At 43.1% G+C, this 21,556-nt stretch overlaps 1 protein-coding gene across 12 annotated transcripts in view; it reads right to left on the reverse strand.

The window, feature by feature from the left end:
- YES1 (YES proto-oncogene 1, Src family tyrosine kinase) overlaps positions 1–21,556 on the reverse strand; it is a 64,235-nt gene that overhangs the window by 42,148 nt on the left and 531 nt on the right. For 2 of the 12 annotated variants that reach the window (XM_060405413.1, XM_060405409.1), the window contains exon 1: positions 21,129–21,245. The exons of 2 other annotated variants lie outside the window; for them this stretch is intronic. The gene's annotated coding sequence lies outside the window, so the exon portion shown is untranslated. Of the gene's footprint in view, positions 1–20,516; positions 20,571–20,815; positions 20,985–21,104; positions 21,246–21,556 lie in introns of those variants that run through there. 8 more of the 12 variants (XM_060405412.1, XM_060405410.1, XM_015103643.4 and 5 more) reach the window with 4 other exon arrangements.

A 21,556-nucleotide genomic window follows, 5' to 3' on the forward strand; every position in this document is an offset into this window, starting at 1 on the left:
TTTCATGGCCGAAGGCCTGGGGTTCTATCCCTGATTAGGGAAAGGGCAGCGAAAAACAAGCAGATGAGATTAACTGTAATAACTTCAGTTCCCTGGTGACTCAGAGGGTAAAGCGTCTGCCTGCAATGCAGGAAACCTGGGTTCGATCTCTGGGTCAGGAAGATCCCCTGGAGAAGGAAATGGCAACCCACTCCAGTACTTTTGCCTGGAAAATCCCACGGACAGAGAAGCCTGGTAGATTACAGTCCATGGGATCGCAGAGTCGGACATGACTGAGCGACTTCACTTTCAGTTCAGTCGCTCAGTCTTGCCCTACTCTGCGACCCCATGAATTGCAGCACGCCAGGCCTCCCTGTCTATCACCAACTCCCAGAGCTTACTCAAACTCACGTCCATGATCTTAGTTTTTTGAATGTTGAGCTTTAAGCCAACTTTTTCACTCTCCTCTTTCACTTTCATCAAGAGGCTTTTAGTTCCTCTTCACTTTCTGCCATAAGGGTGGTGTCATCTGCATATCTGAAGTTATTGATATTTCTCCTGGCAATCTTGATTCCAGCTTGTGCTTCTTCCAGCCCAGCGTTTCTCATGATGTACTCTGCATAGAAGTTAAATAAGCAGGGTGACAATATATGGCCTTGACGTACTCCTTTCCCTATTGGGAACCAGTCTGTTGTTTCATGTCCAGGTCTAACTGTTGCTTCCTGACCTGCATATAGGTTTCTCAAGAGGCAGGTCAGGTGGTCTGGTATTTCCATCTCTTTCAGAATTTTCTATAGTTTATTGTGATCCACACAGTCAAAGGCTTTGGCATAATCCATAAAGCAGAAATAGATGTTTTTCTGGAACTCTTTTTTGCTTTTTCGATGATCCAGCGGATGTTGCTTAACATACCCAAAATATTACCATTTCAACATGTATCAACAAAAACAGCTAAATTATTTACATTCTTTCTATCATATCAAGTCTTTACAATCTGGGTGTATTTCACATCTCAATGTGGACCAGCCACATTTCAGCCGTTCAACTTCCCATGTGGCCAGGAGCTACCTGACACATAGTAATTAACACTAAGGAACATGTATTTGCTTTTCCTCCCTATTCCTGGGCGCTTCCCTTGTAGCTCAGCTGGTAAAGAATCTGCCTGCAATGCAGGAGACCTGGGTTCGATTCCTGGGTTGGGAAGATTCCCTGGAGAAGGGAAAGGCTACCCACTCCAGTATTCTGGCCTGGAGAATTCCATGGATAGTAATATAGCCCATGGGGTCACAAAGAGTCGGACAAAACAGAGTGACTTTCACTTCACTTCCCTATTCCTAGCCCAGAGCTCCTAAAACCCTAGGAATCTCCTGATAAGAGCAATAAAAAGTGAAGGAACACCTTCTGTTACTTACAACAATTCCCTGAGTTTCTCTCAGTGGTAACCCTTTAGTTCAGTTCAGTTCAGTCGCTCAGTCATGTCCGACTCTTTGCAACCCCATGAATCGCAGCACTCCAGGCCTCCCTGTCCATCACCAACTCCAGGAGTTCACTCAAACTCACATCCATCTAGTCGGTGATGCCATCCAGCCATCTCATCCTCTGTCATCCCCTTCTTCTCCTGCCCCCAATCCCTCCCAGCAGCAGAGTCTTTTCCAATTAGTCAACTCTTCTCATGACGTGGCCAAAGTACTGGAGTTTCAGCTTCAGCATCATTCCCTCCAAAGAAATCCCAGGGCTGATCTCCTTCAGAATGGACTGGTTGGATCTCCTTGCAGTCCAAGGGACTCTCAAGAGTCTTCTCCAACACCACAGTTCAAAAGCATCAATTCTTCGGCACTCAGCTTTCTTCACAGTCCAATTCTCACATCCATACATGACCACCAGAAAAACCATAGCCTTGACTAGACGGTAACCCCTAGAAAGCCCTTAATGGTGGGGGGAGGCTGGATGCCAGAGGAACCAACCAGGTCAGGGAAGTGGTGGAACTCTCAGACTCACCAAACACTCCCACCTTGCAGGAGGGAAGCTGGAGGTTGAACTAGCCACCAAAGGTCAATGATTTCATCAGTGAGTGAGTCCTTCAGTCTCATGTCCAACTCTTTGCAACCCCATGGACTGTAGTCGGCCAGGCTCCTCTGTCCACGGGATTCTCCAGGCAAGAATACGGGAGTGGGTTGCCATTCCCTTCTCCAGGGGATCTTCTCAATTCAGGGATCGAACATGGGGCTCCTGCATTGCAAGTGAGGCTCTGTAAAGAAGCCTCCAGAAAAATCCTAACAGAAGGGGTTCAGAGATCTTCCAAGCACTGAAGCGACCTGGGGGTTCTGGGAAGGTGGCTCACCTGGAAGCCCCAAACCCTTCCCCTCGCCCCTTGCCCCTCTTCCATCACCCGTTTCCAAGCTATATCCTTTTATAATAAACCAGGAGCCAAGTAAATGAACTTTTCCTGGGTTGTTAGCCATCCCAGCAAATAACCAAACCCAAAGAGGTGGACTTGAATGGAAGGTAATGAAATAGAGATAAATGAGGTGAGAATTTTCAGGTGAACTCTTCAGGTATAATGCTTTGCTACCATGTAGTTCCCAGGTAGATAGGAAAGAATCTGCCTGCAATGCAGGAGACCCCGGTTCAATCCCTGGGTCAGAAGTTCCCTTGGAGAAGGGCTTGGCAGCCCACTCCAGTATTCTTGCCTGGAGAATCCCCATGAACAGAGAGCCCGGGGGGTCTCAGAGTCGGACACGACTGACTGACTAAGCACAGTGCATGTCTATTTAAAAACAGTTTCTCCAGATTTTTGGTACTTGAAAGTTTATAGAGTTCCGCTAAATTAGGTTAGGGGCTTCCCAAGAAGCTCAGTGGTAAAGAATCCACCTGCCAATGCAGGAGATGTGGGTTTGATCCCTGGGTCCGGAAGATCCACTTAAGAAGGAAATGGCAACCCACTCCAGTATTCTTGCCTGGAGAAACCTATGGACGGAGGAACCTGGCAGGCTACAGTCCATGGGGTCGCACAGGGTTGGATACCACTGAGTGAGCGCACGCACATGCACACGCACACACACACACAAATTAGGTTAAATGATAGGAATTCACTGAATACCCAGATCCTTTCAAATAAGATAAAATATTGAAACATTACCTGCAAAACTAGTGTAAGTTTCCCTACTTCTGCCTTCTTATGAGAGAAAAACTAAAGATACTCAGGTTCATTAGAAATATCCAACTAACATAATATTGTAAATCAACACTTCAATTAAAAAAAAAAAAGGACTTCCCTAATGGTCCAGTAGTTAAGACTGTGCTCTCAATGCAGCAGGGCCAGGTTCAATCCCTGTCTAGGGAACTAAGATTCCACATGCCAGGCAGTGCATCACGTGGCCAAAAAGAAAAGCAGATTATGTTATAAGGAAATGAATGTTTCTGGAGGTTATAGAATACATTCATCAGTTTGCCAATGAGAAAATGGTGGTACCATAGAGTCCATAATTGATTACTTCTTAGTTTTCATCAGAAATTCAGGTTTTTAAGAGTTGAGAATTTTAATTAATATATGAAATTAAAGCTAAAAATTAATAAGGAAAACATCTTTGTATGCAAGTAAAAAAAGTATAAGGAATGGAAATGCATTTTGTTAAGGGAAAGAAAGTAGGGGACAAATTAATATGGATAGAGAAAGTTGTATGAGATTTGCAAGAGAAAACTAAAGAATCTTTAGAAAGAAATTCTATGTGTGGTCAGGACTAAGACTAGAATGAATTTCACTCAGTTAATGAATTTTAATATTAAAGGCAATATGGTACAAAACTTGAATGTTCTCTTTGTTAAGAGAACAACATTTTTGGGGGAGGAAATACTGAGCTGCTAAGTTTCCTTACCTTTTAAGTAATTTGTTAGAATCTTCTTTATTTCCTATTGAAATCTTTCATTGTCATTTTATTAAATGAAAAGTGCAAGTATTATTTCTCAGCGACCTGTGATCCTATTTGAAGCTTGGCATGCAACATTTCCATCCCCCAAACTGGGGTAGAACTACATCCTGTTTCAGCAAGAAGTAGCCAGAGCAGCTGTCACTCCAACCCCTCAAAGATTTGGGGCAAGTTAAAACAGTAGCGGGGACTGAAACTAAGTCCTCCCAAAACCAAGTTCCATTACCACGTTTAGGATTAATCTCTTTATCCAAAACTTTATCCTTTTTTTGTCCCCTCTGACCGCAATCCTGTGCTAACTGAACACTAATCAACCGGAATCAGATACCTACAATTGCTATTGTAGATATTATCAGTAACATACAAGATTGGGTCATTTCTTTAGGGCAAGACAGCTAACTGACTCCTGAGCCATGGACCACCTGGGGAGAGAATCATAAACCAGAAACATCCTGACTCCCAAAACTATGATCCAGAAATGTCACAAGACCATGGTTAATCCCAGCCTCTCTGTTCTTCCCCTTCAAGAATATCCCCAACTCCGAGACCCACTCCGGTGTTCTTGCCTGGGAATCCCATGGACAGAGAAGCCTGGCGGGCTACAGACCACTGGTGTCACAAAGAGTGGGACACGACCCAGCAACTGAACAGCAAACTCAAGACCAAGTTGCAGTGGCCCTGAGGCCTGTCTCCCACTGCCTTGCGCAGTGCCCCTCATCAAATCCTGTTTTTGCTAACAACTCCCGCTGTCAGAGTTTGCCTTTCTGCATTGCAGACACACCAGCTCTCTGCTTGGTTTCAGAGCCTGGGACATCTTATACGAAAAAATAAATAAGTAGTAATCAAAACAAGATGTGGATATATCGTAGTATACAGGAAGCATCCTGAAGAGGCTCTTGCTTGCCAAATGTAGGATGAAATTGAGCTACAAAAGGAATAGCGACACTAATGGATTATAACCTGATGGCTAAAAAGAAAATCCAAAAATTACTCCGATAACACAGGGGAGTGAAAGGAAGATTTTCTTAGAGAACCCCAACTAATAAATGCAGAAGGAATTACAGGGTTGAGAAAAGCATTATTCTGCAGTCATCATTTCAATAGCCAATTCGGGAAAGACTCACATTCATGGAAACTAAAACTATTATTCCATGTATCAACTATTGATGGAGAAGAAAAAAATGCTAACTTTACAGTGGAGAAGCCCGACAGATATCACATTACCAAAGCAGACTTAATACTGCCAATAACAGGACAGACTAACAAGGGGTGCCTTGTTCTTGACGGGCTCTACACGGCAGGGCACAGCACCCCGATGCAGCATTCCTGCCCGTAATCTGCATCTGATCACGAGGAAGCACAGAGAAATCTCAACGAGGTACACTGTGCAAAGCAAGCATTCTGACTTTTCAAAAATATCAACATCACGAAAGATAAGGGCTGGAGAGCTATCCAGATTGAAGGAGATTAAAGAGACATACCTAAATGCAATGCGCTGGATTCTGGATTTTTGCTATAAAGGACATTATTGGGATAATCAGAAAAATGTGGATTATGGACTGCTGCATTAGCATTTTAGGGCTGCTAGAAAAGGAAGGAAGGAATAAAAGAAAAGAAAAAGACTTAAAACAACAGAAAGTATTCTCTCACAGTAAGGGAGACTAGCAGTTCAAAATCAAGGTGTTGGCAGGACCATGCTTCCTCCAAAACTCTGGAGAGAACCTCTCCTGCCTCTCCTAACTTCTGGTTGTGGGGGGTAGCCTGTGGGGCTCCTTGGTTTGCAGCCACATCACTCCACCTCTGTCCCTCTGGTCACATGACACTTTCCTCTTAACAGGACGCCAGTCATAATGCACTGGGGCCACTCTAATTCAGTATGACCACATCTCAACTAGATCACATCTGCGGACACCCTGCTTCCCAATCAGGCTGCATTCACAGGTGCTGGGGCCTAGAACTTCCAGCAGAACGCAATGCAACCTACGATAATGGTCTATTAGATGACTGCATTATGGGGATGTTAAAAGCCCCGAATTCGATTTGACGGTACTGTGGGTGTATAAGAAAATGTCTCTGCTTTAAGGAATACACACTATAGTACTTAAGGGTAACGAGAATGACATTTGCAAGTAACTGGGGAGGATACCCACCTCCAGGGGAATATTCCTGACGCAGGGATTGAACCCCAGTCTCCTGCATTGCAGGCAGATTCTTTTCTGACTGAGGCAAAATGTTAGCAACATATCTGGGTGAGGGAACTCGAGGAATTCTTTGCACTATTTTTGCAACTCTTCCGTAACTTTGAAATTATTTCCAAATAACAAGTTTTTCTAAAACCACACAAGAAATAATACCTATGAATAAGCTTAACAAAAAAATGTTCAGAGTCTATATTAAAAAAATAAAACTCTGTGGGATATAAAGAACCTTAATAAATGGAACCATGCCATTTATTTTTAGGTAGTAAGATCCATTATTATGATGTCCATTCTTCCCTAAATAAATCTAAATAATTAACAGTATCTACATCAAAATCACGATGTTCACATGAAGGAGATGCATAGAACAGCTGAGAAATTTCTGAAAAGAGAAAAAAATGAGGAAATGTGTCCCACTAGTAACCACAACCTCGTGGTTCAGAGAATAAACTCTGCAGTTGGAAAGCTGGTGGCAGTCCTATATTGTAACTTGAATAAACATAACTTCTCAAAGCCTATTTCTTCACCTGCAAAAATAAAGACATTGAGAATACTTAGTTGCTTGCTCTGGCAGCACATCCGCTAAGATGTGAACCAGACAGAGAAGATGGACATAGCCCCCATGCAAGGACAAGCACGTCTGTGAGGGGCTTAGGGCTTCAGAGATTTAAAGGGAAGAAAAAATAAAGAAAATCCTTTCATTAAACAAAACGGCTACATGTCAGAACATTTAAGCCAGATTTTCAAAAGAAAAAAAGAATGCCTAACTCAGGGTGTTGTAAGAGACAATCAGGTAAAATGAGTTAGAAGTATTTGCTGCTGTGATGGACACACATGTGAATAATAATTAGCTGCTGCTCCTGCTGCTGTTATCAAGGTCACAATTACCCTCATCTAGCTATGTGGTACTGGCCAAGGACTGAACACTAAATATCAGAAAATAAAGAGTGCCCTCAAACAAGCCTGAGAGTAGGAATCTGTAAATGCTAGAGGTGGCATTCTACATCAGTGCGAAAAAGGAAGAGATTTAATAAACACCTGGTGTGCTCCATCACAATTTGATAAATTTCAGAGTAAAAAGCTAGACTATTTGCAATATAAACCAAAACAAAAACCCATAAATAGAATTTTTAAAACAACTGTCAGTTGTGGCAAGTATTCTTAGAATACAAAATCCAGAAGTTACAAAAGGAAAATTATTTGCAATAACTTTTTAAGATTAAAGAAAAATATTAGACAAAATAAAGACAAGCAGAGATATGAGGGAAATGCTTGCCACATGAAAGATTAGTATCCATTGTATACGAACAGTCTGTAAAACTCTATCAGAAAAAGACATCCCAAGAATAAAATTGGCAAAGGTTACGAGCAAGCAGTTCACCACCTGGAAAAATGCACAGTAGCCTTCAACTGAAAAAGCAAATAAAAATTGTTCACATATATGACTAACAAAAACAAAACAATGTTCACGGACATTATGGGACAAACACCCATGCTCATATACTCCAATTTATTTTTTCTTTAAAAAACAAAACCCAGAAATACATAAAAAGAGCTCTAAGCGTGTTAATATCCCTGACTCTGAATATCATCAAAAAGATAAAGCAAAGTTTATAGGGACATTAGAAGATTTAATTGCAGAAAGGGGAAAATAAAACAGACAGAGAAAGAAAAAAAACGTGGAAAAGGAATTACTGGCCCTTGCCTTTAGAAGGAAATGAAGCTTTATCAGGCCGGACCACTCACCAACACAGGAAAAGTACCATTGACAGATGACCCAGAGTGAGTATTCCTGCAAACTCCAAAAGGTGGGTAAAGGATTCCATAAAGCGCTGCTGGACAACTAACTGTTAAAGGTTACTTCTTTGTATTAATAACATTCCAGTTGTTTATAAATGGAAACTGTTTAATGAACTGACAGAATTCTGTCCAGATTCAAAGGCAACTTTCAGTGTCTGCATTTATTAAAATTCACCTTTTAAGACGTCATTTAATTCGTTCTTTTTTTGAGATGTCTGTCTCCATGATTTCTATTACTGGTGGGGTCCTGGGAGTATCAGAAATGTCTTTTAGAACCTTCCAATGGATTCTTTGAGACTTAAAAGCCTGACATCAGATAAAGCTAGATGCCCTCTTACTATCTCCTAACTAGTTTCTTACACTTTTTTACTAGCTTTTCCATGAAAGAATATCCTCTTGTTACAGAACTTACGAGATTAAAAACAAGACATGTCAGCTCTTTTTTACTACCTATTATTTCAACTTTCTGAACTGTAGATCTGTGGTTTCTTTCTTCTGGCTGTGGATTTATCTTTAAGAGTTGTCTATGCTGTCAGATTTTGCATCTTGTAAGCATCAATCATCCTAAAAGTCCTACTCATCCTCTGATAATATCCTAAGAGGTTCTTGACCCTCTCTTCCACTTGACCTTTATTACAAGCTCCTCCTTCTGACTTAAGTTCTATTCATTAAAGAAAAAAAAAATTCAAAATCAAAAATTAAGCCCCAGGAGAAGTGGCTTACGGGAGCAGGGTGGGGGTGGGGGGTGGGAGGGAAAGTGCGCCTTGAGATTGGGGAAAAGGGAGGTTTTAGCTCCAATGTAATTTCCACCTACCACTACCCCAATCAAATTCTTTGATACAGCTAATTACTGTCTTTTCTCAATTACTAAAAATGCTATAAAAATGTAGATAGAAGTCCCATTCTATTCTGACTCCCTCCGCTCCCAGAGTGTTTCCTAAACTTTTCATATAAAAAAGTCTAGGGCATTTTTAGAGTTTTCATTACTTTAGGTGGTAAACTGCCCATTAGAGTCTTAAACCATCATTATTAGTTTGCTTCTGGACTCAAAGTGCTGCACTAAATATGCCAGCAAATTTGGAAAACTCAGCAGTGGCCACAGGACTGGAAAACGTCAGTTTTCATTCCAATCCCAAAGAAAAGCAATGTCAAAGAATACTCAAGCTACTGCACAATTGTACTCATCTCACACGCTAGTAAAGCAATGCTCAAAATTCTCCAAGCCAGGCTTCAGCAATACGTGAACCGTGAACTTCCAGATGTTCAAGCTGGTTTTAGAAAAGGCAGAGGAACCAGAGATCAAATTGCCAACATCCGCTGGATCATGGAAAAAGCAAGAGAGTTCCAGAAAAATACCTATTTCTGCTTCATTGACTATGCCAAAGCCTTTGACTGTGTGAATCACAATACACTGTGGAAAATTCTGAAAGACATGGGAATATCAGACCACCTGACCTGCCTCTTGAGAAACCTGTATGCAGGTCAGGAAACAACAGTTAGAACTGGACATGGAACAACAAACTGGTTTCAAATAGCAAAAGGAGTACGTCAAGGCTGTATATTGTCACCCTGCTTATTTAACTTCTATGCAGAGTACATCATGAGAAACGCTGGGCTGGATAAAGCACAAGCTGGAATCAAGATTGCCAGGAGAAATATCAATAACCTCAGATATGCAGATGACACCACCCTTATGGCAGAAAGTGAAGAGGAACTATTGACAAAAGTAAAAGAGGAGAGTGAAAAAGTTGGCTTAAAGCTCAACATTCAGAAAACGAAGATCATGGTGTCCAGTCCCATCACTTCATGGGAAATAGATGGGGAAACGGTGGATACAGTGGCTGACTTTATTTTTCTGGGCTTCAAAATCACTGCAGATGGTGATTGCAGCCATGAAACTAAAAGACGTTTACTCCTTGGAAGGAAAGTTATGACCAACCTAGATAGCATATTGAAAACCAGAGACATCAGTTTGCCAACAAAGGTCTGTCTAATGAAGGCTACGGTTTTCCCAGTGGTCATGTATGGATGTGAGTGTTGGACTGTGAAGAAAGCTGAGTGCTAAAGAATTGATGCTTTTGAACTGTGGTGTTGGAGAAGACTCTTGAGAGTCCCTTGGACTGCAAGGCGATCCAACCAGTCCATCCTAAAGGAGATCAGTCCTGGGTGTTCATTGGAAGGACTGATGCTGAAGCTCAAACTCCAATACTCAGGCCACCTGATGCGAAGAGCTGACTCACTGGAAAAGACTTTGATGCTGGAAAAGATTGAAGGTGGGAGGAGAAGGGGACAACAGAGGATGAGATGGTTGAATGGCATCACTGACTTGATGGACATCAGTTTGGGTGGACTCTGGGAGTTGGTGATGGACAGGGAGGCCTGGTGTGCTGCGGTTCATGGGGTCACAAAGAGTCGGACACGACTGAGCAACTGAACTGAACTCAGATATTGTTGCCTGAATTAAGAAGATACCATCTATGTCCATATCTTTCAAATAAATATTCTAACCATGTTTATACAACTAAATTGTACAGTTTCAGGCAACTACTAGGTTACTTCCTGTCCCCTACCAAGGCAGGGCCTGCAACTTTTCCACTAAAAAGCCCATCTCCCCTTCTATGGTGCGACGCTGTCACTGGAAGGTAACTGCCCTGCCAAGGACTATTTGTCTCAGTTCTACTTTCAACCAAACACCCGCATATGATACCATCAATGTAAGGGAAACTGACAAGTGCCAGACTTCTTAAGAGCATGGCTGCCGGAGACACAGCTAGGGACTTCCCTGGGGGCTCAGACAGTAAAGCATCTGCCTGCAATGCAGGAGACCCAGGTTCAATCCCTGGATTGGGAAGATCCCCAGGAGAAGGGAATGGCTACCCACTCCAGTATTCTTGGCTGGAGAATCTCACGGACAGAGGAGCCTGGCGGGCTACAGACTATGGACTCGCAAAGAGTCAGACACAACTGAAAAATTAAAAAAAAAAAAAGAAAAAGAAAAGCTAGGGACTATGATATAAAGAAAAACCCACTTACTGAAAGTACTTTTCTCACCTCTCCTTACATGTCTCAACTGTGCTTACATTTACACGTCACTGCTAAATCAAATCTCAGTTTCTCCATCAGACTCGAGTAGAATGTTTATTTGAATTCATCCTGAGCATCAGTGCTGTTGTTTAGCACTGGGCCTGCCACTGCAAGGAGTCCTGAGGTTACCACATGAGTTTTCAGCGAGGAGCTGGCTGCTAACATTTCTTTCTCCCATGCCCACGCTAGACAAACACTGTCAGCAAACTGTTGCACTCTCCCATGTTAAAATATATATATATTTTAAACATGTGTCTACTATGTGTTATTGATCTAGATACATGGGATAACTTTAGTAAACAAAAGCAAGATCGCTGCCCTCGTGGAGCTTACATTCTAGTGGCAGCCATTCCAAGCATTTAGAGTTGGCACAGTTTTTTGCTGTTTGGCTGTGCTGCCTGGCATGCAGGGAGGCCAGCTCCCAACCAGGGACAGAAGCTGTGCCCCCTGCAGTGGGAGCATAGACATGTAACCACTGCACCATCAGGAATGTCCCTGGCACAACATGGTAAAACCTATCTGCCAACCCTCATGGAGACTCAATATGCACAGGCAGTAATGGAAAACTGCTGGTGGTGATATACTGTAGGTATTCTATGTGGGATAATAATGCTACAACATCAACCCGTATTCCCAAAGAAAACACTGCTGCAGCTTATTAATGAAGATAAAGGGTACATTCTTAGATGAGAAAATGAAAGAAATAAAAGGAAGCCAAGGTGGTGAAGGAAATCACTGCCAGTGTAACTGGACACAGTGGCCAAAGAGTAGCAAACAAAATTTCCATTCAGAGCTTGAGATCAGATTCTTCATCCAGAGAGCAAGGAATTCATGGAACAAACGATAAGATTTAAAGGAACAAGCCAGTATGGAAGAATCCTACTGGATTTCCTCTAGAAGGAAGTGCAGCTTTGAAGGCTGGTGGGTCTGCACCAAGGTTCAGGAAATCACTGTCCTCCCCATGGAGCAAACCAGAAAGTTTATCTCCTGCAGCATGAGCCCGAAACGTGCTGAGGACAATGTAGATAAGACAGAGCTTTCAGCCATTTCTCCCAACTCATCTAGGAATAAATCATATTCTCAGCAGAAAAGAAGGCACTACTGTACAGCTTGGTCCAGCTTTGGAGTTGGAAAACTGACACAAGCATAAACTACAGACATATATATGGGGGAGGGGTGCTGACTTTATAGACACAGACTATATACACACTTTACAAACCCAAACTTACAAAAGAACAGCATTTCCTACAGTTGAGTTAGAGTAGTAACCCATTTCTGCATGCTTTTTTGTTCTTCTGATTAATAAATTTGAAAAAAAATTATTTCATAGAAAAAATTTTTAATGTAATTATTTTGTTTAGCTACACTGTATGGCTTATGAGAAGCTTATGAGATCTTAGTTCCCTAACCAGGGATTGATTCCGGGCCCTCGGTTCGAACCACTGTACCGCCAGGGAATCCTTGATGAATTAAATTTAGATAGGGAAGAAAAACTTGATTGGAAAAACATGTGAACACTGTCTCTTTGCAGTCAGGCTGTACATCGTTTCATAAAAAAGATAAAGAATGCTTTGGAATTAGTACATTAATTTTCCATTACAAACCCAAACACGTAAAAGGAAAGCATTTGCTACAGTCTACTGTAATAAGCCATCTTTTTCAGCACATATAATATCTGACCTTGACACCTATTATGAAATATGCACCACAAAGCTACTTCCATTAAAAAGAAAAGTCTAGGTGTTGAAAATTCTCAGCCCCAATACAAACGCACACTTTAAAGAAGGAAAAAGATAAGAAATCCGCCTTTCCATCGCTGCTCCTTAACCCTAAGGAAGGCGTCTCATAAGAAACACGCTCGCTGTCAGTCATTCAGGCACATCAACTAGTCACGTGACCTCAGCAAATTTCACATCCTTGTTGATCCTCAATTTTCCTTTGTGTGTAATAAAAGCCTATCTTACACATGATTCTTCTGTGTTTTTGAAAAAGCATTTCAAAGATTTAAGTTAAACATGATAATGCATAGCAAAGCATATGTCATAAAACAGGTTTTATTCCTTCCTTACCCAGCACCTAAGAGGAGGAGTGAATGGGTATGAGACAGATAAAAGGATGTGAAAAAGAAAATCATAGACTCCGCATTCCGTCCACTGCCCAGTTTTCCCTTCTGCCTTCCTCGTTTTCGTTTCTCATTCCCAGTCTTTTGACCTGCTTCCATTTTTCACACTGTCCTACAGGGTCGGAGCAGGAGGCAAGCTTCAGTACAAGCGGGCGGGAGGAACTAGGGAAGCTCCTGTCCTTAGATCAAGCTTAGAGTCCTCACATCCTAATATGGAGCTCATAGCAGTAATTTTTAAACAGCGAAAAGCAAGGAAGGTGGGGAGAGAGGGTGGCTGGCAGAAATACAGGTTCACCTACTGTATAATCAGAGCATTTGGTAGGCCAGGTATTTCCTGTGTTCACGGAGCCTGGTGAATTAAAAAAACCAAACCAAACCTGAAATTAATCAGAACATATTTACCACTGAAACACTGTTGTATCTGTATATTAGGCTTTTACAGGTAAACTCTAACGGGCTTCCAAAAATCTAACCAAAAAGACAAACCCTACAGAAAAGAACTTTTTCCAGAAAAAGTATTTTTACTTTCAACCTTACAACTGTAGCTTCCTTTCTTTTCCTCCTCTTTTTTTCCCTTCCTTCTCTTTCTATTCAATACTCTGCAAACCTTAAAAAGCTAACCATTTTCAAATGCCCATGGCTTGTTCTAAATATTAATTACACATATTAGAGAAAAATATCCAGAACAATTAGTCTGCCCTTTTGTCAATTAAAAAGGTAAATTTGTTTTAACACTAATGGCTCTTTTCCTGACACAATGGGACAAAGGTGTCATCCAGTCATGACTGTTAACTGACATCACAACTATGAGCTTCAATGAATCAGTAAGTCCTCACTTTCCTAATTTTACTGCAAAATAAATCTGAAAAAAAATTTAAAAGCCTTGCTTTCAAATGTGTTTTTTACTAGTAAAACTTCTAGACAGGTGTTGGGGAGTCTGTGTATGTGAGTCACTAATACCTGTAAAGAACTAACATCTAGAAAAACATCAACTCAAGCCTTCCTGCCTAGAGAGTTCAGTTTACTAGAATCTACATCTATGCAGTGCAAAGAAAAGTTTCAGATGTATCACACCCTAATACCATCAAAAATCAGAGAAGTACTCTAACGGATTATCACACTAAGATCAATCTAAAAAATTCATAACAGCCTCCTAATTACAGCCAGCTCCACCCAACTGTGAATTCCTAGAAGGCAGTAGTCATGCTGCCACCATCTTCATAACATCAAAACTGGCACTGTATTTGCTGCATCATAGGTTTCATAAGGGCCCACTTATTGAATGGAATACACTGCATTTGCTTGAGGAAGTCCAGTGTTAAGTCCATGGGTCAATTTTTAACCCTAACTTTTACTTATATGATATCTAATTGGATCTCAAATTTTAGACTCCAAAGCATTTCCTTAACATTTTTATCAACATAAAACCCTTCAACTGTAGTAGAGTCACATAAGGCGTTAGAAAACATGTGGCCAAACTATACCCCCATTTCAAATGGTGAGACTGAGGCCTATGGAGTCCACTGAATTGACCAAGACTACAATAGCTTAGTGGCTAAGAATCCACTTGCCAAAGCAGGAGACGCGGGTTCGATCCCTAGGTTGGAAAGATCCCCTCGACCAGGAAATAACAACGCACTCCAGTGTTCTTGCCTGGAGAATCCCATGAACAGAGGAGCCTGGCAGGCTGCAGCCCATGGGGTTGCAAGAGAGTCTGACATGACTGAGTGACTAAACACCAACACAGCTCTTTCCTGTCAGAAGTGGAGTTAAAATCCAGGTGGCCTTCCACCTTTTAGTCCTGTCCTTGTTACATTATGTTACCTTCTCTGCCTTTTTCCAAATGCTTGACTGCTGTTATTTTAAAAGTATCCGTAAGGTGGAAAATATCAATACATGTTAAGAAATCCATTGGAGAAGGGAATGGCAACCCACTCCAGTATTCTTGCCTGGAGAATTTCATGGACAGAGAAACCTGGCAGACTACAGTCTGCGGGGTCGCAAAGAGAAGGACACGACTGAGCGACTAACACACACAAGAAATCAATAACCTTGCCATGGAACAGTTTTAAGTATTGACTCATGCAGCGAAAGCCACTGATTTTCTCCACTTCATCCAAATTTCTACTTAATGCTAAGAAACTGAAAGATACATTAAAAAAATTCAAGAAGTGACTATCTCCTGTAATCAATTTAGATCAACGCATTGTTAGGAACAGAGGCTGAAACCAGACAATCTTTAAATTTCAGTGGTCAGTCTTTTCCTCCCAGTACTTCCTGTGTCCACCCCACCAATAATTCAGCAGACATACGCTATGACCTATGCATTCTTTCATATGTTACATCAAGAAGATGAAGATTTCTTCATCATTTTGTCCTTGAATATATGAATGTTATTAAGTCATAATTATAATACTGACTGTCACTGATACCAAATGTATTTTCTTAGAATCTAAGATCTTGGGTTTTCAACATTCATTAAAATAGTAAAAAAAAAAAAAAAAAAAAAAGTAACATAAACTTTACTAGAAACTAGTATAACTTCAACAACAAAGTTTCCAGTTTATGTTAGAAATATAAAAATGATCTTTAAGTTCACATTTAAAGTTGAAACTTTTTAAACAGTTTTATAAAAGTGATTTTCTAGGCCAAAACTTTGAGGGTTAAAAATCTAAAGAACTTGTTTTAACATTAGCTTCTGAAAAAGCATTAAGCTACTTTTGCAAAATTTTAGTACCAGAATATTCTTGCCTGGAGAATCCCAGGGACGGGGGAGCATAGTGGGCTGCCGTCTATGGGATCGCACAGAGTCGGACACGACTGATGCGCCTTAGCAGCAGCATACCTTAAAAACATGTGTGGACAGTCTGTGTATATAAACTCATATAAATATACACTGAACCACGTCCCTGTATACAATTCAAGATTTATTAAGGATTTATTCTCCTAGGGACTGATCTCAAAGATTCATGTCAAACAATTGCTTACCACAGGTCAAGTATATCATGGTCATGAGAAGAAATAATTAGGAAGGAAGAACTATGCTTTGATACCAGGGTTCTATGGGAGCACAGAGAGTGGGGGTCAACACACCAGTGTCTTGTAGAGTATGTGCCACAATAACAATGTCAAGTGTGCAGTCTTCGGCACGTCTTTCCTCCTTTTGGCTATGTAAGTTTGAGAGCTACTTCTCCAAACACTCTCTATCCCCTACCCCAAACTGACCAAATCTTGAACCACTAAAATTCGAAAACCTGAACTAGCAAGGAGAACTACCTAGATCGTCCAATGGTATGGTAAAGAGGGGCTTCCTTGGTGGCCGGAGACAAGGGTTTGATCCTTGGGTGGAGCAGATCCTCTGGAAAAGGAAATGGCAACCCACTCCAGTATTTCTGCCTGGGAAATCCCATGGACAGAAGAGCCTGGCGGGCTACAGTCCATGAGGTTGCAAAGAGTCAGACATGACTGAACAACAACAACAACAACGGTAAAAGAGAGGACAAGATGTCGCTGCTCTCTGCTTGGCGTAATCATAAACTGAGAAATATTTCAGAACCTGCAACAATTTGCCCGCAGCATCTTCCAGGCTGGGGCTTGCCATATACAGCTGATGCTGTGTATGTGTTTGCTGATGTCCATGTTCTCATACCCCAGGAACAAAGGAAGAACAGGAAAAATAATCTGGGGTTCCCACTTGAAAACTCAAGCAGTCACAGGGGAGATGCCCTGTACAGCTAGCTCTAGAAATAATCCCTCTTGAAGGTCTCCCACTTTCTGGAAGAAAAGCTGAGAGTCCAAAGAACCTGTGTATCAGCTCTGCCACCCACCAAACAACAGAAACAGCAGCAGCACTTCCAAGAGACTTACAGCTTAAAGCAGCAGAGTATGTGGTTCATATAAGCTTCAGAGAATCTGAAATCCCATCTATACTCAAATAAGGGGCACTGCAGGGCACTGCTATGGTGGGAGGGGGGGTGGGGGGAAGCACGGCTCAGTCCATCAGTAACCTCATTGTACGTTACCCTGTACTCTCAACTTATAGCATTCCCTCTCTGCCCTGGAGGGAAGTTCAAGATCTTAAAGAATAACACCAGGTAAACCCAAGCCAGAGCAGGAGGTGTTGCTATCAAGTCTGCTAGTTCCAAGACAACAGTGGTGCTGCTGCAGCCAACGATTCCTTGGCACACAGACGTGTTAAAATGATACTGGCAGCGGCACCGGCTCTTCTCTTTCACCCTCTGCTGTTACTATAGCTCCTTTTGCTAAATCTGCCTCTGAGTTTAGACAGGAGCTGGATGGTTCATAATCACCCAGCAGCTGCAGCTGAGCAATAGGCAGCCTAATTGTGGCGCTGGAGCAGCTGAGAGGAAGAAAAGAGAGACGACATACCCCACTGCAGCCACACACAAGACGGCCGCACACACCACCAACCAGATACCAAGATACTTTAAGAGGAACAGATGACTTCCTTTAAAGAAAAGCAGTTGTACCTCGCTAGAGGAACTTGTATTTGTGTTATAGACCTGTTTAAACGTGAACTCAAGGTGACCTAAGCCATGCAGCATTCTGAACAATGGAAGATCTTAACTAAAACTTCCTGTAAATATTTCACACAACAAAGCCAGCGCCACAAACATCACCATTATAACATAACTGAAAGTTCCTGTGATGTAAGAACGTGGCACAGACATGATCTCTTCAACTCTGCTTTTTACAGCAAGGCAAAAGAAAGATCACGGCAACTATAGCAGCCCATTCCATACAGCAAGTAAAGCACAAGGCAATGATTCACAGCATTTCAGAAACTCCAGTATCATGGTGTCACCTGAAACAAAACACTATCTCTTCAGGTGCTGTTCGGCACATCTTCATGAAGTCTGAGTAAACTAAAACTTATTTTAAGCTGATAATTTTAAGATATCCTTAAGAATATCAGAACGCAGGCTGAAATGACTGATCTGAAGGATTACTGTTCCAGAAAACTGAAAATGGATGAAAAGACCTACTGCTTTGATGCCACAGTTAAAATTTTGAGTCTTAATTACCACAACTTGCTGAAAAATAGGGTATATTTTATATCCGATGACAGAACAGTGTCCACTAGTTTAAAAACATACTCTGATTACCTACTATTTGCCACGTACAACATGCAAAAGTGAAGAGGATTTAAAGCTAAATCTGGTGTCTTGTCTCAAAATATTAATGTAATTAATGTTACTTACATGCAGAAGTAGTTACATACACCTGCTGGTTATCTGCCAGTTACCATTTAATAGGTCTAACCTGTTTGCAAATGGTCAACCCAAGCAGTGTTCTAAAGTCATCAAATATTAAGTTCTTCCATGAAGTCCTTTATAAAGCACATTACACATAGGCTTCTTTAAAAAGGAAAAAAAAAAGTTTCACATAGACTAAAACACAGATTCAGAAAAGCAATCATGGCTTAATGAACTACACACTTGCGTCGCCCTTGTAGCCACCACCAGGTGGAAGAACATCACTCCAGGAGCCAGGTCCCAATCACAGTTTCCTCCCTCTCTAATCTTGGTACTTCTCTAGAAATCACTTCCTTGCAGGTTTTTAAAAAAATACATAGTTTTATCACCTAAGTTTGCATTCCAAGTCAACCAGACCTTTACTGCTCTATAAACATTTTTGATATTAGGCTGCTGCTTTTTTTTTTTTTTAGCTATAATGCTAATAGGAACTAATAAGCCCTGTCTATGTTAAAGAGATTAATTAGATTAAGAGCTAAATGGATATATAGAGAAAATGACATTAATTATTTACTGCCTAAAGAGATGCAAAACTGACCTCTATTATATAAACAAGACTTAGAGCATGTGTCAGTAATGTTTCATTTACACCGGTTCACTGCTATTCTTTTAAAATATTATTTTAACACAACATATGAAGTTTTATTTGCACATTGATTTTTCAGCTTGAGAACCTACTGATTTATAAAAACAACAACTTGAGCCATGTATTAATATTACACTTCAGCCATAAGACAAATTCCACCTATCCCATAAGATAGGTCAAAGCTGTAATTTCACTTTCGGTTAAACAGAAAGGAGTCAACTTTGTGGTTTATGAAGTCAGCAAAAACATACTGCAAAATTAAAGCTATTATAACATTATGGTGGTTGCAGCAGAGTATGTATTTTAAGAGCCCTTTTATATTTTATCCTGGAAACGTGGATATGAACTGTCTTGTATTTAGATTCAGAGCAGTCATTTTTTTTTCAAATTTAGGACCCAATGAATTGTCATCTAACATTCAAAATCTCCACTGAAGTTTAGCTAATATCCAAAAATTAAAATACAATTAAATGTCCTTTTCTTAAAGGGTCAACTATGGCAGGGGTCTAATATATTAGTAAAACAGAATAAAATATAAATATTGAAATACAACTTTCTCACAGAATAGATGAAAACCCATACTTAATGCATACAAGATCCTCTGCTTGTAATACAGGACACTTCATTACCTGTCCATTCAAAGTGTTTCCTGTCCACATTGTGCTAACCATTGTGCTAGTTAAGAATTAAATTTACCACTTTGCCTTAAACGCCTATAGTCACATGTATGTATTAGTAATATTTTCCTTCGCGTGTAGTTTTAACAACAGATAATTTAACAGGATGGCTTAAACACACTTAGAACTGTCAAGAAAACTTTGTCACTGCATTCCTGCAGCTGCAATGCACGAACATACCACAATCACATGTGTGTACGTGAGATCATCTATGTGCACGCACGTACCTGTGGGAACACACACACATAATAAATGGCATATACATAAAGTGTGATCCCAGTGGAGACTGAACTTTTCATTTCTCTAACAACTTACAAATCGTTAGACCATGTGTCAGGCTGTGCCTGTTTTAATTAATTAAGCAGAAAGTAATTCTACCCAATCCGAACAGCCTCGGGTCCCACCCACCACAAAACAAAATCAGTCCCTACGTCGGACTTGATTTTCGAAGAGCTTCTTAAAACAACGCTGCCCCATGCCCAACAGAGCGAAAGCTGGAAGCAATTACCAAGAAGAAAAACACACATTAAAACAAGATTTTCTATAACACATGCGGACAGAGAACCGAACCAAGAGGGGAGGCGGAGCGGCAGAAGGGCTGTAAAAGTGCAAGTTGAAAACGGCATATTTCCCAACCCCCAACCCAAAACAAAGGAAAACTTTAACATGTTGCGGTTTTCAATCAAACCAAGTGCAGCCGGAGGCTCCCCCGCTCCCCCGCCCCACCCCCGCCCGGACTCCCGGCACAGATGCCGTGGGCACAGCCGACCCGCGGACCCGCGACCCCGGGCCGGGAAGGGCCGCTGCCCCCGCCTCCCATTTCGGCCCGAAGGGGCCCCGCCGCCCCCTCGCCGGGCGGCCCGCCAACCTTACAGACGCGGATGCGGGACTCCCGCCGCTCCGGGGACCTTAGGTCGGACCTGGGCGGGACCGGGAAGGACTGGACGGGGCGGAGACCGAGCAGGGGGCGAGCAGGTAGCGCCGGGAAGGAGACACGCCCGCCGGGCTGGCCGGGCCGGGGGAGGGGAGAAGTTTCCCCCGAACTTCCCGACTCGGAGCGGCGGGGGCGGGAGCGGCGGCGCCTCCGAGCGCGCGCGGGCGCTGGGCCTAGCGCTGCGGGGCCAGGGTCGGCCGCCTCCGCCCGCGGGGTCCCCGCCGGCTCCTTACCTGCGCTCCGGCCGCGCGCGCATGAGTCGCCGCAGCAGCGGGGATGGGTGGCGGGGCGGGGGCGGCGGGCGGAGACCAGGCCCGCGGCGCCCGCTCCCGTCCTCCACCTCCTCGTCCCGGGCGCCGGGCGGCAGCGACGACGGCACAGCCGGCCTCCGGCTCTCCACTTGAGGAGGAGGGAATTCCCGGGCTCCCCACCCCGCGGCCTCACGCTCCACCTTCTCCCCGCGCGGGGCCGGCCCTCACTCCCGGCCCCGCCCCCCATGCCGGCCCGGGGGGCGGGGGCTACCTGCGCGCGCGGTCACCCGCTCACCGGAACTCGCGCCGCGCCCGGCCCGGCTCCAGCGACCCCGCCTTCCGGCGCCGCCGCCGCCGCCGCCGCCGTCGCGCGCGCCCCTTCGGGGGGCGGGTCGCCCCTCCCGCGGTCGCCGTCTGCGGCGAGACCGAGTCGCTAATCCCGACCCAACATGGCGGCGGGGCCCGGGGCGGCTTCCCGAGGCGGCTCAGACTGAGGGGGCGTGGGGAGGCGGCTTTTCTCCACGCGGAGAGCAGGCCCACAGCGCCCCCTCCCCGCTCGCGGACCCCGCGGCTGCCGCGCGAGATGGAGTGGGCTGCCCGCCCCCTCGCTTTCTCGCGTCCCTTCGCCCCGCTCTGTGTAGTGCCGAGGGCTTTGTTTTCGTGGGGGAGGACCGGGGAGTTTGGGGGGCTGGCTCTTGGCTCCTCGGTACTAGGCTTCCGCAC

Source organism: Ovis aries, chromosome 23 (assembly GCF_016772045.2).
Source record: "Ovis aries strain OAR_USU_Benz2616 breed Rambouillet chromosome 23, ARS-UI_Ramb_v3.0, whole genome shotgun sequence".
Lineage (NCBI taxonomy): Eukaryota > Metazoa > Chordata > Mammalia > Artiodactyla > Bovidae > Ovis > Ovis aries.